At 32.4% G+C, this 19,946-nt stretch overlaps 1 protein-coding gene across 4 annotated transcripts in view; it reads left to right on the top strand.

Moving 5' to 3' along the window:
* The window catches only part of LOC129956867 (putative polypeptide N-acetylgalactosaminyltransferase 9), an 881,963-nt gene that overhangs the window by 220,879 nt on the left and 641,138 nt on the right, over nt 1-19,946 (top strand). The window lies entirely within an intron of this gene.

Genomic DNA, 19,946 nt, shown 5'->3' on the forward strand with positions numbered 1-19,946 from the left:
ATATTTCCCCGATATAGCTAACTTCTTATCACGCTTCAAGATACGCATGCGCAGTACTCACTCTTGAGGAGAATTTTTTCCTTCTAAAGAGGTGATCGGAGGGGAAAAAATATATGGAACGGAACGACCACTTATGTTCTGTTTGGTCTGTTCCTAGCACAGGGAATATCGTTTTAGCTTTGGTAATAAATAGTTGTTTGGGGAATTGATGATAAAGAGCTGAGGAATGGTATGAGTGGCGAAGGAATTATTTCGGATCAATTTAATCATTAATTGATGTGTGTGATGTATGTAATATGTATGTATTTCAAAAAGTTTGTAGCTACAAACAGCCTTCTAAATTCAATAATTATTAATTAAATTCAAAAAATTTGTTAATTTTTTTTTTTTTTTACTTTTTTGTGTACGAAGTATAAAAGAAATATAGTAATCGCCAAAAAATTCGAACTCGGGATTTTGCCGAATCTCCAAGTGTTAATTTCCCTGGTTTTTCAAATACAGTTTTTTAAAATGTCCGTCTGTCTGTATGTGACAAAGATAACTGAAATGCTTTGAGCTTGAATGTATGAAATTTAATATTTGGTCTTTATACCAAATTTTCAGATTTCTCTCATATTTTGAGCATAATTTTCGTTCAGAGGAAATCTGTCTGTCCGGCTGTGCGAATAAAAGTTAATACGATAACTATAACACTAAGAGAGCTAGATAGATGAAATTTAGTACATAGATTTAATATCTATAGTGTAGAGATCTTTCAAATATTGAGCGAAATCCAACAACGAGGTGAACGTCTGTCAATCTATCTTTCAGAACCATGTAAATGCGATCATACAAAAACGCTATGACTTAAATTTATGAAATTTAAGTATATCATTTTGTGGTTACAATTGTAGTTCGGTATAAAATTTTTGCTTCAATAGGTATGAAAAAAAAAATTTAAGCGAAAAAATACGATTTTCGGATCTGTTCACCACGTACCTGGAAGTAATCATAAAATCGTCAAGAATCACAAAAGAGATTCAGTAAAAGTGCTGAATTCATACGAAATTTAGTGTTTCATAATTACTGTACACCATTGCCATGCAAGGTGTTTTCTGGGGAAACACGTTTATTAGAGTATCTGAGAAACGTTTAGAGGGATCACTCCTGCTTGTTATTTTATGTGAAAGCCTCATGACTCCTCAATGGTCGCCTGGCTACCAATTTCCATTTTTGTGGTATATCGCAAAAATTTGAGTCTTCCGACCCTAATGATTACACCAATTTCGCCTTTTGCGAAGGTTAGCTAAACATTCAAAATGCTTCGCGAATTTTGTATGCAATTTAAAATTTATATGCACTTTAGTCAAAATGGCTAAGTTATTTAAACTAAAAGTCAATAATGATGCTAACTTTCAGTACAAAATTTTTAATTTTATCGACTTAACCGAAACGTATATAAACGGATTAATCGCCAAAAAATCACCAAGGATCACATGATTGATTCAGTAAAAATGCTAAAGACAAATACGCCACAGACAAATAGTTCATAACTGAAGGGACACTGCAAGTGCCATTTTGTGTTAAATTTTTTTTTTCAATCTGTGGAGGAAACGTGCCTAAATCACAAATTCGCTTTTTGGATACTATTAACCACTTGACAAGGATTAATCGCCAAAACATTCGCCAAGGATTACACAACAAATTAGGTAGAAATAGTAAATTATCTCCAAAGATTCAGATTTTGTAACTATTGAACGCCAATGCTATGTAGGGTGTTTTCTGCGATAACACATTTTTTAGAATGTATGCGAGAAATTTTTGGAGAAATTTCAGCTTTTTGCAAGATAATTAGCATAATGTTTCGTGTTTCTATTTTTTCGTGTATGAAGTATACAAATTGGGATAGCTTAGTCGATAAATGACAGCATCGAGACGGGATGGGGATCACTAAGATGTAGATATAAAATTCAAGAAGGGGGGGGGGCTTCTTTTCTTGCATGTTAAGTATTCAAAATGGAATGGAACAGTCATAAAGTTCGGTCATTAAGAGATGTAGTCCAAAAGAGCAAAGAAGAGTTGGAGCCCAGAAAAAAATTATCATCTTTCTTGCTCAGCAAAAAAGTTTCTCTTATCACTGCTTTTCCGATTTATATACTTCATATAAAAGAAAGTAAAAACACAGGGCATTAGAAGACAGATTCGAAAAGAAATTGGAGTTCGACAACATATGAGTCTAAAAGTGATAAATATAATTAAGAATAGAGATACAGTGGAGGAGAAGAATAGAGATACAGTGGAGGAGAAGAATAGAGATACAGTGGAGGAGAAGAATAGAGATACAGTGGAGGAGAAGAATAGAGATACAGTGGAGGAGAAGAATAGAGATACAGTGGAGGAGAAGAATAGGGGCACAGTGGAGGAGAAGAATAGGGGCACAGTGGAGGAGAAGAATAGGGGCACAGTGGAGGAGAAGAATAGGGGCACAGTGGAGAGGGGAATGAATAGGGGCACAGTGGAGAGGGGAATGAATAGGGGCACAGTGGAGAGGAGAATGAATAGGGGCACAGTGGAGAGGGGAAGGAATATAGGGATACAGTCAGATATTCAGTTTGTTTAAAAATGTTGTAGCAAATAGACTTTATAAAGTCTATTTGAGTGCATTCTTTTATTGAGTGAAGTCAAATTTATTTTTAGACGTTCAGAACCCTGCGATCCGTTCCATAAAGAAATAATTAAAAATGTTAAGTAAAGAGAATAAAAAATGATTACTTATTTTTGAGAGAATAATATATTGCTGAAAAAAATTTCTTTATATTGACGAATATTCTTTGAAAACATTCGACCAGTAAAGAAATTTTTACGAAAGAAAAGGTTTTGGTTCGATATTTTCTATTCATCGTTACTCCCTTTCATCGAAAATTAATTAAGTTAGAATAGTTATTTTGAAGCTGGCGTGAATTATCAGCCACAAAATGCAATTTTCTATTAGTATTTTAATTAAAATATGTTTAAAATCAACATAATTTAGAAAAAAATATGAAAACGTTAAGAAATTAAGGTGCTATTTGTTTTATGTAAAACTTCTTAACAAAATGTACATTTGCTCTTCTTTAATAAATATTTATATTGTTTAAAAAATGTAATTATGTTCAGAAAATGTTAATCTTTGGTTATTAAAATGAAAATAAATCAATTTCTTTTAGATATCAATGCTAAATGGAATGGGGAAAATTGAATATCTTATGGAATCTTAAGGTATAAAATATCATGTTCCTTTTTTAGAATTAATTTATATATCAATTATATAAAAATCGATTATTCCATAGCGGCCACTATGCTTAAAGAGTTTTAAATTCGTAAATCATAATATTTCTAGTTCAAAATGCTGGAATATCTTTTCTGCGTTGAAATTTTTCAAATAAAATTTAGTTTTATAAAAACGTTCTAACAATTTAAGTAGTGAAACCGCAAAGCTACTTGTACAGGTAAAAATTAATAAATAAAATACAGCAGCGAAATTTGTATCAAATTTGGTAGGAATTACAAATTTTGTGTGAAGACCATATACCCATTTCCATCCATCTGTCTCAATGCCTTTATCCCAGACTGCCAGCCGGACAGATATTTTCCAAATATGTGTTTCTTCGAACTCGGAGAGATCTGAGAGTGGAATTTCGCCAGTCTTCGAGTTTTTTTATGACTGCAATACTTTCTCTATACTTTGTATGTGAAAAAATAAAAATGTGCATATTTTTGGCATTCCCAAATTCGTTCAGTGGTCACAATATTTATGCAAGACGGGGGGGGTGATAACATCTTCACTAAGGAATCAGCAAGAAAGTTTTTGGGAGACTACGCCCACTTTATACTTTACTTATTTGTGTATAATTATCCACAAGCTGCTTTTTATTACGTTTATTATTAATTTTGTTATATAAATGTTTATAAAAATATGGAAGGAATTCAGATATCGAAGATATTCAGATATTGGAAGGCATTTCCTAATTCGTTCAGTGGTCACAATATCTATGCACGACGAGGGGGGGGGGTGATAACATCTTCACTAAGGAATCAGCAAGAAAGTTTTTGGGAGACTACGCCCACTTTATACTTTACTTATTTGTGTATAGTTATCCACAAGCTGCGTTTTATTACGTTTATTATTAATTTTGTTATATAAATGTTTATAAAAATATGGAAGGAATTCAGATATCGAAGATATTCAGATATTGGAAGGCATTTCCTAATTCGTTCAGTGGTCACAATATTTATGCACGACGGGGGGGGGTGATAACATCTTTACTAAGGAATTAGCAAGAAAGTTTTTGGGAGACTACGTCCACTGGATACTTTACTTATTTGTAGATAGTTATCCACAAGCTGCGTTTTATTACGATTATTATTAATTTTGTTATATAAATGCTTATAAAAATATTGGAAGGAATTAAGATATGGATTGCGCACGCTGACTGCCAGCGAAGAGCTTATTCGCGATCGTTCGATCCTTTCCAAAATAAGCTTGGTAGTAAACGTGTGAAAAATATCTCGAACGCCCGCCACTAAATTTCATAAACATCTCTTTGAAGTTCCCCCACCGCGATGCACTCCTGATGCGTTTTGATCCTTTATCGAAGCGTAAGTCTTTAATGGGGTAGTTGTTCATCAGCGTAATTAACGATCCGCTTCCCAGCGATCTGTATAATTCGGCAATTAATCACTTAGCGATCAATTTTTCAGGTGGTTCATTTGCAGATTTTATCGCTCATCTGAGAACTTTATAAAAGGGGATCATCGAATGATAAGAGGACCCTCCTAATTTACTGCTTCACGAACACCTGTTTGGGAAGGTTGAATGAGGAGTAATCGAATCGTGTGATTTAAGGGGGGGTGGAGTGATTATTTGGCTGAAAAATAGTCTTTTAAATGGTTTAAGGTAAATGGTTCGGAAAGGCAGGATGGTGTTTTAGATGAACTCGGCTTTCACTGATTCGATTATTGTATGAACGAAGATTTTCAGTTACACAAAATTCATACATGCTTGAAATACAAGGTTTAGTTGAGTTTCATAGAAGTTTTTTGAAACATCCTGCAATAGCTGACACTAAAATCTCTAATTACCTCAGAGTCTACCAGAATATTGGTTTATTTTTATTGTTAGAAAATCATCATATATAACTTCAAGATTCTGTCAAATTGTATCATATTAAAAATTTATTTTAATTGTCTTATTCTGTTTATCGTTTATACGAACCTTTCTAATGGAAAGAGTCCCGTAATTTCATAGTGCAAGTTAATGTATCTTCTAGTTAATGTAATTCTAGCTAATGTATCTTCTATATTTCCCTCATATTACAACTTCACTTTTTTATTTGTCTTGTAAACTATACAAATATTAGTTAACTTTTTTTCTTAGCACACCTTTTATTATTTTTATTTTTGCAAATATTAACATACATTTTTTCTTTGCTTTCAACAATGGAGTATGACATCTTTGTATGAATTTATGTAAGTTGGCATAAGTTATGACACATTTTTTTAGAAAGACAGAAACTTGGATGCTTTAGTTCTTTATCTCAGACAAAATGATGTGTCTTGATTTGATACTTAATTATTAATGAACCAAATTAATGAATGAATCAAATTAAATTTATCTAATAAGCTAAATGAATCTCTTTTCTTATTCTAATTTCAAGCCTAAAAATATTTTAACATAATATGACTAGAAAAAAATGGCCCTTTAAAGGGTTAAATCAAAATTAATTCCGAGCTATTACAATTTTAGCGTGATAAAATGCATTTTCATTTTTAATGAAAGGAAATCGTATAAAGGAACGCATTGAAAATGTATGCTTGTCTTTTCTGAACTAAGAAAGGCCCCCCCCCCGGTTTAGACTACAGACATAATTTCAATACCTGTAGTCTAAACCTAAATTTTATTTAACCAATTTCGGCTTGTACGGAAGATCCTTCTTTCTTTTATATGTAAACATCATAAAATAAAATCACAATAAACAAGATAATTGACACTTGACGTTAGATATTCTAACTGTGGTGAAAGCTTATAAGCCAGTTAACATTTACGCTACATGAGCAATTTTTTGGTCATGTTACTGGGCTGCGAACCATAAGGTCCCAGGTTCTATCCCCCTCATACGAACTCGTCACATTAGTGACCTCGGACGATGAACCTCCAACCTTCTAACAGCTGTTGTGGCGCCATCTACCCACAGCAAACCAAAGTCGTCAGATTCACTTGACGCAGCAACAGCAACCACTCACCCACACACGCTCGCCATAACGTTTGGCGCTACTCAAATGGGTACGGGCGCATTAGAATCGACAGCTAATACATCACCACTCTACAGCCATATCGTTCGTCTCACCTCCGACTCACTGGAGGGAGAGTCTGTGGTGAAATCTTATAAGCTAGTTAACAGCTACGTTACACGAGCAATTGCTTTTGTATTGTGGTCATGTTACTGGGCTGTGAACCATAAGGTCCCAGGTTCTATAATCGCTGATACCAATTCGCAACACCACCAAAATTATAGCTTTGTGATAAATTTTGAATTTAAAAAGCAGAAAAAGACGAAAAATAATCTGTTGCTTTGGTGAATCATGAAATAGACTCAAAATATGTGTTTATTATTACTTTTTCGAGAAAGAGAAAATATTGTAATGGCCAAAAAACACTATTTCAATCGAACTCCGTTTCCCCTCGGAAGTCTGAAATGTTAATGGAATTATGTCTATCTGTCGATCTGTGAAGATATCTGAAAAACGCTTTCAGCTAGAGGGATTAAATTTATTAGTGTTTTGACGCCAAATTTGTCTATTTTATTTTTCAAATTTTGTGCGAAATCCATGGTACCAGGTTCAGACATAGTGTAACATTCCCCGGTTCCCAGTACTGATAAGACATTGTGTTGTACTCATTCATTGTGTCGTCGCTGTTACTTACTAAACTAATCGAGATAGCCAGAGGGTGGATCTGTTCACCTGGGTGGTCTCGCATCTGTTCATTAGCGACTACAAGGAAAGACCACATATGGAATTCCTCTTCCCAGAGGTATTTATAGTACCTTCTAAGAGAAAGGGGTGTCCAAACATCTGGATGCTAGATGTTTCTCTTTGTGAAAGGACCTTCCCACGAACCACTGGCGCCGCTGAGAGAGCATATGGCTGAATCCCGATTGGCCGAAGGAGAGCTGAAATGACCCATGTAAATTAAGAGGAGGAGATTGTCGCCGAAATAAAGCGCGGAGATTTTTTTTAGAGAGAAGAGAAGAAACGAATTGCAGAGGACGGTTGGACTACGCCCACGTGTTCGGAGTTTGAGAAACTACCCCTGGAGTTGTCGTGTTGACATGATGGAGAATTGAGTTCTAAGAAAAACCTTCGATTTTGACTGTTGTATCTTCTACTATATGTGTAAATATCTATTTATTTAACCAAGATTATAACAAGTTGTTCTTTGTATATATAGGGCTGTAAAATAAAGAATTGTCTGGAAATTCTGCTTCGTTATTTGATCAGTCTCGATCAGGACATTACAATAGGTTCACAGGACATGGGTTCTGGAATCCAGGTACAGACGTGGATTCACAGTTTTGGGTGAGGGGAAATGGGATAGCATCTTTCTTAAAGAGTATGCCACAAAGATTTGAGACGTCTTCTACGTCTTCTGGTTCATTTATAGTTTTTTAACCACATTACCTTGTTTTAAACTGTCACAACGATTTATAACTGATTTCTTGAGTAAAAGATTTTCCGGGGAAAGTTGAAATATCATTTCGAAACAAATTCCTCGTCCTTTATAGGGACTGGATAATGAATAATTTTAGGAAAGTTGAATTCGTAATTCATCAATAATTTAGATTTAAAAATGCTTTTTTTATGAAAAAATTATCAATTCATCAAATTTTCCTCTTAGCACATAAGAAATAAAACGATAGATCAATGAAAAAAATATTTATAAATATAAAACTTAATAGTGTAGTTAAAGTTGCATAATACGCGGTTGGTACATGCAAACCTTTTGAAAGATTTTAGCAGTTCTCGCAGCTATTCATATAAATGTTATACCTCTGTTTTCTTTATAAATATGCTGTTGTTTCTAATGGCACTTGTCCAAGTCAAGCCCACTGACTTTATGAAGTCATTTGTGGATTAAGCCAAGTGAACGTCTTGTTTTTTCAGTAGCGCCATCTAGGGCCAAGAGAATGACTTAGCTACACACACGTTACAACCCTTTTTACGGGGCGGACTTCATTCATGCATTTCATTAACATATCGTAATCTAGACCTGAATCAGAGAACGATCACCCTGATCCAGTACCCCCAGTGGTATTATCCTTGACTTGGAGGACTTTGTGGCAACGACAGATTTATACGCATGTCAGCCACCACACAGGTGGGGAGTCTTCGGCCGGCGGGGTTCGAACTCGCAACTCAAGGGATGCGAATCCGACGCCCTACGAACCAGCCTATCCCGGTCTTTTTCTTTAAATATATTCTTTTACTTGTTGCTCAGAAAGGAAAAAAATACTTGGCATAAAAAAAAAATTATACAAAAATTTTATTTTATGTTTCGAATTATTGGTAAAAGATACTATGATAAATTTTTTAGTAACGCTAAATTTTTAAAATTATATGAATTGGCTCCAGAACATCAAAGAAAAAAGTTATGTCAAAACCTTTCCTGGAATTCCTTTTTTTATGACTTATATTCTTTCATTTTGCGAAATTTTTAAATTCACTTCCCGAATACAGAAAAATAAGCGAAATAGAATATAAACAAATATTCCATCTGACAGAAACAGAATTTGATGGCTGTAAAAACAAGGCGTAAGCATATAAAAAACGATGTGTGACTGACTTTAATCTGATTGCTAGATTTAAAAGCATTCAACTTTTAATGGCATATTTGTTTAGTTCTCAAAATATTCCAGGAAAAATGTGTTTTGATAAGGAGACATTTACACATTTCATTTGACATATATTTTTTCATCTTTATCATTTTTTAAAGGGCTGCATTCATTTCTAATTCTTTTCTGAACAAACTATTTTTAAAAAATTCATGATTTCTTTTATTCAATTATTAATTGTTGCAAATAAAACTAAGTAATATAAACATTTTTTTTTTTTTTAGTATTTCTAATATTTTTTTTCTTTTCGTCACGGAAAAACATTGTAATCGTCAGAAGTATCAGAATCTAAATTTTTGAATTTCAATGCTTCTTATTTCACACTACAAAGATCGTTTTCTGATTGAACTTGACTTGTTTCATGTTTTTTTATATGCATTTAATTTTTCACTCGCTTCCTGGCATATTAAAAATTTTAAGTATCCTTGATGTCAGTATACTTTTGTATTTTCGAATATAATTAATCATTAATGAGTTAAATCCTAATTTCATCCTTTTGGCGCCATCTTTTAATGTTTGAGAAGCATTGATCAAGTGATAGAGTAAAAACTATTAAAGCAAAAATATATATCGTTTATTATATTAGTGCATTTTAACCCTTTAAAGGACCATTTTTTTTCTAGTCATATTATGTTAAAATATTTTTAGGCTTGAAATGAGAATAAGAAAAGGGATTCATTTAATTTATTAGATACATTTAATTTGATTAATTAATTTGGTTAATTAATAATTAAATAACAAATCAAGACACATCATTTTGTGTGAGATAAAAAACTGAAGTATCTAAGTTTCTGTCTTTCTAACAAAATTTGTCAGAACTGATGCCAACCTACATAATTTCATACAAAGATAGAAAAATTTGGTGGGAAGCATATTTCCCACGGCCCTAGAAAGGGTTAAAATGATTTAAATTTAAATTTATTGAAACTGTGTAGGTTTTTACCCCACACTGGCAAATATGAACTGACTGAGAATTTTTTTTATGCAATGGATGCTATTCGATCTCTTCACATTGAGCAGCTGATATTTAAACTCATTTTTTACTTTCTCGCATATGAAGTATATAATATAACCGGGGAAAAATTTGACAAATATTTGGACCAATTTCTACGTTTCAGGATTTTCTGAATCCAAAATCACTTTTTTTTTCGGAAATAAAACTGTCTGCATGAGCGCATGATAATTCAAATATGTTTTGAAATAGATGAAATTTGTTATGTCATTTATTCCCCAATTTTTATTTTGTACCAAATTTTAAACGAAATCTTTACCTTTTATGTCTTCCTACCTGTACACGTGTAAAAAAACACAACTTCAAAAATTTGCCAGGTAAATAAAATTTTGCATATAGTTTCTACAATGAAAATTGTAAATCCCTGCAAAATTTTGAATCAAATCTGTCAACAGGTTGATTTTGTTCGGCTTATATATTCGCATGCATACAAATAAACTTTATAATTCTAAAAATGCCATAACTTCGATACATGAAATTTGATATATCATCTTGTTACAGAAAATGTTTTCTGTGGAAAATTTTGTTTTTCAACCTTAATGTACCTTCGGTATCCTTCTGTGATGCACAAAATACTCAGGTTTGGGGTTTCATGATGAGAATTTCATCATTTCTTATTACCAAGTATAAGAGAAAATTTCAGGAGACCATTTCTGAAAGTTATTGTTTGATTTTCGTATATCAAACGCCTTTAATTTGTCATAACATTTAAACAGTAATAGTTTTAGAATAACTTCATGGACTGAAGATGCATCGAATTATGTTTTGTCATACGAGAGTAAATGTTGAACTTTTTTCACATTCGTAATCGGTTAATTAAATTGCTTCACTGGGCCGCGCAGGCCTGGTGGTAAGATCTCGGCTCGTGAGGTTTCAGGTTCGAGACCCTATTCCACCGAAGAACCGTCGCGTAAGGGGGTCTGTTGCACGTTAAATCCGTCAGGGCCAAACGTCCTCCCACTGGTGTGGCGTAGTATGGAGGGGGGGGGGAAGCGCAGGTGTCGTCCTCGTCATCTGACCGCGGTTCAAAATGACGAGGTCCGTCCCAAACTAGCCCTAGTGTTGCTTAAAACGGGACGTTAATATAACTAAACTAAACTAAATTGCTTCATTATATGTTGTTCATAGTAATAATCGTTTATGTTTAGTTATATTTAGTTTTGAAACCATTATGCATAATTTCAAAATGAAACCAAATTGCAGGTCTTATGCAAAAAATAAATCGTGCTATTTCCATTGATTTCATACTTAAAGAAACTGGCAATTTCTTTAGATTTTTAAATTATTTAAAAAAAAACTTATTACTCATAAAAATTCAAGGAATAGTTAAAATCGTCGTCTCAAAGTTGTTAGTTACCAACATTCAAAGTTCGACCCTCTAACCATTTAGTTAAATTGTGCAAAATTTAATTTCTCCTTCCATCAAATCGAAAACTTTCTAACGGCCCGTCTGCAAAATGTTGCAGCCAGGTAATTATCATACACGAGCGGGCTTTGCTAACGACTGTCATAAAAATTGATTTCAACTTTCCTTTACCTAACGATTACGATGAAGTAACTTAATCAATTCAGAGCGGTGAAACGATATCGTTTTGGAATTTTTCATTTCATTAGAAAAAAAAAAAAGAAAGTAATGCTTTATATTTTATCTGTAATTTAATAAAACAAATATTTGCTTTTATGCTAGTGTTAAAATTAGATTTTTTAAATAGCAGCTTTGATAGTCCGATTTTTGTAACTTCTTACCGAGTTAGAATTAAATATGTTTAGATAAAAATACATTTATAGTGATTTAAAAGAATTATTAATGCCATTATCATTATCTTTGAGTATAGTACTGATTTAAGGCGGATGTATTATTTTGTTTAATATTAGGATATATTGATATACCACGAAGAAAGTTATAAAGATTATCTTGAACTAAAGGTGATGCAAGTTAACTATATTTTTGTCTTGAATTCAGATATTGCCTGCAGATGTACAGATATTATTTCTTTTGTGTTTGAGATAGACCTTTTTCTTCACATTAGATCGAATGCGTTTTTTTTTTTTTTTTTTTTTTTTTTTTTTTTTTTTTAAATTTCGACGACAAAGGCATGAATTTTTTTAGAAAGTAGAAAAAAATGATGAAAATTATTTTTTAATAATTTCTGTCTTTATTAGCGAATCTAGTAATCAGTTTCCTAAAATTCACATGAAATTGAAATCCACTACGATGTTAAATGTGTGTCCCAAATCTTATACATTTAGCACTCTTTGTTTTGTAGTTGTGTTGGTTTATATTAATATTGCCAGATAGACTTCCTCTTTCGTACAAAATTTGAGGGAAATCTACCAAGTTTGTGTAAAGATAATATACCGAATTTCATCGTTTAGATGAAACTTTTTTACTTTGTTACAGAGACTCAGATTTTCCAGAAATGCATTTTCCGAACAAAAGGTTATCTTAAAAGGCGATAATTCTTCAAAATCTCGAGTACGAAATTTTCGACGATTATAATACTTTCTCTGTTTTACATATGAGAAAATAAAAAGGTATTTTACAATACATTTCATTGTCGAAATAAAAATTAAATCGCCTTCATTGTCTCTACAAAAAATCGTTACTACCTTACTGATAGTTTACTAATATTCTTAATCTTTTTTTCACTGTTAGTGTTCAATATATGGATATTTGGCTTATTTTTCCAAGTTGAATTGGTTTCTCTGTAAGGCTGCTTTTAATAATTTTTAAGTTTTGCTGCATTTATAATGAATGCATAACTTCTGAACCAAATAATGATAATTTTGAAATGTGCACTCATTTTCAGATAGTGCGTCTCTGTCTTGAGATATGATTGGATTTAAATCTATACATAGTATAAAATGAAGTCTCCTGAAAGCGTCTGTATGTTTGAACCATAAAAACTCGAGAAATACTTAACTGATATTGGAGATATTTGTATCATTTTGTAGGGTATTTATTGGGGAAAGAATTAGTATATTGAAGAATTTGTATACAAGAATCTGGGGAAGGCTGGAGTCATATCAAAACAAAAAAAAAGTTTTATAATTGCGATTTTTAGTATTTTCCCACTACGATTCGTGCATGCGTAAAACAGCAGCATCTGTACTTTCCACGTATCCACTCGTGTGCGAAAACCTCAAACTTCGCATGCGCAAATAGCAAGAACTGTGGTATGCATTTGCGATACATTTCTTTGTTTACGTCTGATTTTAAACAGCAATTCAAAACACATTATGCCCAACCTTGGTCAGTGCACATTAAATGCCAAAACGCTTCGTTTGTTGCGATATAATGAAAATGTAGAGGAAAGAAATGTTCGGTTAGTAAATGTCAGTGAAAGAATGTCCACACTCAGGGAAGGTAAGTCGTCTGCTGAACGAAGTAACCGTCTCTCTTATTCTCTTATCGTCTCTTCTGAATTACAGTCAGAATGAATCTCATGAGGAGTGAAGTGATCACACAGCCAATATAGTTTAAAAAAAATATTATGAAGCAATCTGAATTTTATTTATATAATATTGTACGGAGTTCATAAACAAGTGTGGAACACTGGGTACAGTGACTTATTTGTATATTTTTAAATTTTAAAACATTTTTTCAATTGTATTTCTTTAGTAAATTGTTTTACCTATGAACATTCATATTTTTACTTTTTTAACGATCTAAATATTTCTGAATGTGTGCTATAGACATTGTTTTGTAGTTATTTATGATGATTTCTAAAAATATTCTTATGGTTTTGATGTGCGTGACATGCCCATGTCATATCGGGTAGAGACTAGACTTAAAGCTAATTTTTCATCTTGGATGTTATGCTACGGGCAACGCTGTGAGAGTACTGCTAGTATAATATAACGTATAGAAATGCACAACACCAGGATGAGAAGGGAGTAAAGCTTCTCAAATATGTCTATCAAAATTTGATTTTTTTAAATTTTGCTGAAGGAAGCCATTAAAATCCAATTGCACAAAATATTTAATTAAAATTTTTTAGTAAACATTTATCTTGATGAGCCAAATGTGGCTTCTGCATGATATTTCTCTATACGACGTGATCTCATGATCGCGAAGAAAAATCTTCCATCACTAAATTTTACCTCACAATGGTAAAAAAAAGAAATAGATAACTAAATGTTAAACGTTAAAATTACAACAGTACCACCACGAATATTTAACATTTCTTTTCAAAATCATAGCATATTCGTTATAATTCCTAGCATTTAAAGCCCCAAAATTCAACCCCGCAGTTAAACCGCGCAAAATTTAATTTCCATCTGCATCAAAACTAAAATTTCGTAACAGCCTGTCAGAGGGGCAGGTAATTACTATACGGGAGCGCTATACTAATGACAGTCATAAAAATTGATTTCAACCTTTCCTTCGACTAATGCTAATGATGAAGTGCCTCGCAGCCTGTAACTTAATCAATTCGCTGGCGATAAAACGGTTTTCGCCCTCGCACCTTTGCACGGGGCCGCTTGCTTTTCGTATTTTTAATAGAGAATGGAAGATTTAATCAGTTTTGACTCGGTGTTAATGCCGTGCTGGAAAAACAAGCTGAGCGTAAAATTGTATCGTTGATATCTTTTATTTAATATAGCCCAGAGATTTTTTTTTTCTCATAATGGTAATGACATAAGTTGATTTTTGAATCGGCGTGTTGATGGTTATTAGGTTTCTTGTTGTTTAGATTGCATGTTGCTGTGTTAATAAACTACAATAATGAAGATTTGAATTTTTTTCTATGTAAAACTTTGATCATATTTAATAAGATCAGACGTCTGAATTTTTGTGGCGACATATTTTTCGGATTTTCAGGTTTGATGGACACATAATTACGTCTTTTCACAAGTTCTCTTAACATGGTTATTTTTTATATAGTGCTAAATCTAGTGTGAATGGTTATAGCTCAAACAATTCTCTCCTCAACCAGATGTTATTTGATATGTCAAAATATATTGTTACGAAATTTCCTGGGTTCGTTTGGATAGTGGGGTTTATATGGTGTGAAGAACGCTCAATCACCAGGCGGCAGTAGAAAATGAAACAACGACGTTTATTTACACGAAGACACACAGGGCAGCACAAAGACGACAACTATATACAGCACAGGAGACGGTTATCTTCAGCCGAGACGCATACAATTAATGTATTATTTTCACATCAGGTTTATAATCAGCATAATCATTAAAAATCCGATTTTAATGCTCTACATGATGCATAAGGGCTGCGGTGTCCTGGTGGTAAGGTCCCGACTTAGGAACCGGAAGGTTTCAGGTTCGTGACCCGATTCCACCGAAGGACCGTCGTGTAAGCGGATCTGGTGCATGTTAAATTCGATGGGGCCAAAAGTCCTCCCTTTAGTGTAGTATGGAAGTTTGGAGAGGGGTGTGCCAGCTCAGGTTTTGTCCTTGTCATCTGATCGCAGTTCAAAAATGACGAGGTCCGTCCCAAAATAGCCCTAGTGTTGCTTTAAAACGGGACGTTAATATAAATAAACAGGATACATAGTTGGATACACAGTAAAATAGCATTAAAACGTAAATAAGTGCAAATATAAAAATTAATGTAACTTCCCCCAAAATAGACTTGGAAACAAAATTGTAACGGTTTTATAAAAAATACTAAATAAAAATACATATTTTAGCAAAAAATGACTTTTTAACGTAATCACCTAACATAGGTAAGATAACCGAAAATCGGATGACTTCCAAGCTTTCTGTCCGCCCAGAACCATATCTATTAAAAGAAGTTGGGTATTGCTTTAAAACAATCTCTCCAAACTTGCCCCCCATATTCCTAATAAAAATATAAGCCCCCCCACATGCAAATTATGGACTTTGAGCATGACGAGGAATGTCGTTAAGTGCTCAAGTTTTAATTTTCTGAGTTTATCATATGAGCGCTTTATGCTACTTAGTACAGTGACAAAAAGCGGAAAAGTGTTTTGAACGCTTTTTTTTCCTCGACCGATTTAATACAAAATTTGACATAAAACTACATTCTAAACAAAAATATCGCCTGCAACATTTTATTGAAGCCCTTTTCTAAGTTATCGTCTTTAGGATCATGTGAAAATGGAGACTGACAAACGTTCGACCTTCCGAAGGTTTTGATTTAAAAATAGAAACGTATCTTCACTTTCGATTCTTAAACTGTATGCCAAATTTTATTCAAATGGCTTTTTGAATTTTATAGTTAAGATGTTAGATTGTACTTGGATAGATTGACAGTCAAACTTTCTGTGTACGGATTTTTTAAAAAATTTGTTTGAAATCTTCAGATTTTGTGTAAATATCACACTGAATTCCATTTATCTAGTTCTTTGAGTTCACAAACGTACAATTCTATTTTTTCACACATTTTAGAATTGTGTAAAAAATAACAAAAAATTGTATAATACGGTCTGAAATGCAACGTTTTCTTGAAATTTCGAGTTCGAATGTTTTGAGAATTTACGATCCTTTCTCTTCGTATAAAAGAACTAAAATTCAAATTCAGCAGAATTTTTGTTTTTCTTTTTTAACTAATTTGAACATCTTGCTATTTTGTATTGAAAGTTCTAAAATCATAAAAAAAAAAAACTCCTCTTATTTGAATTTGCCTTCTATTTTTGTTATAATGAATTGTAAAAAGACTTACATTTTAAACTTGAGTTGATTATGTTACGTTGAAATAGTTGAAAGGAAACCGAAATATTATCAAGTAATTATATCACAAATTCGATGTTACAGGAATATTCTGGAATTCTGTGGTAAAATTCAATAAATATAATGCAACTTGATTTTATACAATTATATTTTTGAACACACCAGACGATATTCTCTCGATTCTTTGTGCGTGAGATTAATTAAAAGTGAGGAATCAAACGATAAATTAGTAGCGTAGTCTGAATGAGACGTCACTTCATAGAAACGATGAACAACTAGGCCCAAGTTGAACATTAGCAAGTCCAAGTCCTATTTGTTCAACGTACCAAAATATATCTCCAAATTATAATTTATTTTTACAGCATTAATACTGCTTTCATTGAATCAAATTAAGACATCAGGAATTCTTTGTTTCAAACTATTTGAAAATTGATTGCTATCTCCATTTTGTCTAATACAAATGTTTTAGTCAACTCTTCTATTGGAAAACGGCATTATCGATTGTACACAATGCGATATTTATAGCCAACTTGATCTTACGCAGATTAATGATTGCTGCAATTAGAGGCGAGAACTTTGAAGAATACCGCCAATACAGCACCTATCAAGAAGACTGCTGATTGGCTGAACACAAAAGAGCCCTTTTCCCTGTGTGACGAATCGTATTGAAGCATCTACCTTCCTTTGCTTGGTCGGAGACTTTTAATTAGGGCGGTGAATTATGGTTGCCGTAGAACTAGAGATAAGGAACTTTTGATAAGAAATGGTCTGAACTTGAGCGCCCTTAAATGTTTGCTTTTAAGATTGATTGAAATTAAATGGAAGTCGTGAAGGTTTCTTTTGTTGGAAATGAGTATTTGTTGGAGTTTCTCGGACAGAAAAATATTTTTAAGTGCGCCTTTAACTTAGCTGCTCTGTCGTACTGTTTAAGGATTATAGTAAAATTGACTATTTGGTAATGTAAATTGTATTGAAGTTACAACTTTGAATTAAAATATTTTTTTAGTGTCTTACTAGATGTCGCTGGCGTGAGAGAATATAGATGGAAATTGGTTAATGTCAATTACACTTTTTTTCATTATATCTTCCAAACCAAGATTTGTATGAAAAATTGAAATTTTTATTTAAAAGATGTGAGATTATTTCTGCGAAATTGGCTGTTAATTAAAAACCCATTCTATGTTTTCCTGTGCAAATTGCGAAAATATAGTAAGAAAAACTGAAGATTTTGGGTTTATTTAATGTATCTAGGAATTGATTTTCTTTTTACTCTGTTGTTCTAATAGTTCTAACTTTGAAAACGTCTTGATTCATTTCCATGTTCTTAAAAAAAACTTTAATACTGACTATAAATATTTGAAATTTTATTTCAGTTTACTGTTGTAAATTAATTTCAAACCAACCTCTGTGTTTTGCTAACATTTCTGTAATACAGGGACATTTGTCACGTTTGTCTACAATTTGCCACTGTAATTAAATTTTGCCAAGGATGCCAACAGTAAAATGTCGCCAATCAAAATGGCTGAATACATAAACAATATTGGGGAACAGTTACAGTTATCCACCATTTATATTAAAATTGAGACTTATTGATCACGATTGGTTAACTTTTTTTTAACCTTTATGGGTCACGATTGCTGAATCTTTGAATTCTGAAATAACAAATTTTTGCAAACCGGCTGTGCTGGTCTGTATTTTGCACAGTAAAATTAAGAGTCCGCGATGCCTACGGCCTCTCTAGAAGGCATTGGGAAGAACTTTACTTTAAAAAAAAAATGCATCCTCCGGCTGCGCTAGCAGCGGGAGCGGGGAACCTAGTAGCTTCGTTAGCTCATTAGAATTAAGGATTCTGAGAATAACAGGAACAGCACAAGAAAAAATGAAAGCATCCTAATAGCATCGATATTAAAAACTAGTATAAATAAATATACTTACTCGATTAAATTAATTCATTAGAACTGGAAACAATTTCCATAAAAAAAAAAAAAAAAAAAAAAAAAAAAAATAGCAGAACTATTTAAAGATGCAAAAGCTGTTCTGTCGGCGCCATATATTTTTGAAATGTAGATATCGAATTCACAAATACAATAACCCTTATAATATTTATGATCATAATACTTCTGATTATCCTAATCCTCAGACAGTGGATTATGGAAGATACATGACTTATCGAATAATCAGGAGAAATCCACGAAGAGTGCAACAAATCGCAAAGAATTTTGTCAGAATGTTTAGATGAAAAATGTGAAATAAAGTCAAACGATTCAAAAAGCTCTAGCAGATGTTTTTAGTTTCTGTTCAGACAAAATTCGTAAACAGACAATTTTAATTAGAATAAAATAATTTGGTAAAGAATTACAAATGGTAAAATATCATCTGTTCAGAGTTCGCTTTAAAAATGTCATAGAATATTTTTTAGCAGCAATAATACTTTTGATTATAAATGTAATTTAATTAAATTCTTTAATGGATGTTTATTTGTCGATTATTTTTAATTTTCATTTCTTACAAAATAGCTATAGTATATGTACAACTCAACAAGCGAAAAACAATTCTAAACTTATCAATGTTAGGGTTACTAAGAGAATTATTTCGCTAACTTATTGAGTTACCATATTGGCGACAAACCCGTGGGCACACTAAACTAGGATTAAACCAAGATTCATTTTTCGGTTTCTCGAGTTAGCCCCTATTCATTTATTTCATCATTAATAATCGATCTAGCATCTTAGACGATTTTAATCAATAAAATAGAGCATGCTTGGAATTTTAATAGTTTAGAAAACCAACTTTTATGCTAACACAAATTCATGCAAATATATTTGTAAAAACTTGTAAAAAAATACCACTTGTAAAAAAATGAAAATATAAATTTATACATTAGTATATTGACCTTGAAGTGGGAAAATATGTTTCAAAAAGAGCAATTAAATCTTTTTTGAAATTAAGATCTATAAACAAATGCTAAATTATTTCACATTTTTCTTCTGAAACAAGCGAACCAATATTGCAAAATTTTTATTCAGTTAGTTGATGAATTTCAATAATTTGTAAACCAACAAACATAACAATTTTATTTGTAGATTCATAAAATCCTAAAACAAATTTTAAATTTGAGGAATACTATCTCATTCTTTGCAACAAATACATCATTTCGAGTCTTTTCTTTGTTACAAACCATTCCGAATTTATTAGTATTTTCATTCTTTTACAGAAAATCGTTTTAATCAACATTTTCTATCGAGAAACATTGTTACCGAATGCAGTACCTCAAGCCCTAAAGCAAACAATGGGATATTTATAAGTATCTTGATCTCAGCAGATTAATGACTGCTGTAATTACAGGCGAGCTCTTTGAAGTTCACCGC

The sequence above is a fragment of the Argiope bruennichi genome, chromosome 11, assembly GCF_947563725.1.
Source record: "Argiope bruennichi chromosome 11, qqArgBrue1.1, whole genome shotgun sequence".
Lineage (NCBI taxonomy): Eukaryota > Metazoa > Arthropoda > Arachnida > Araneae > Araneidae > Argiope > Argiope bruennichi.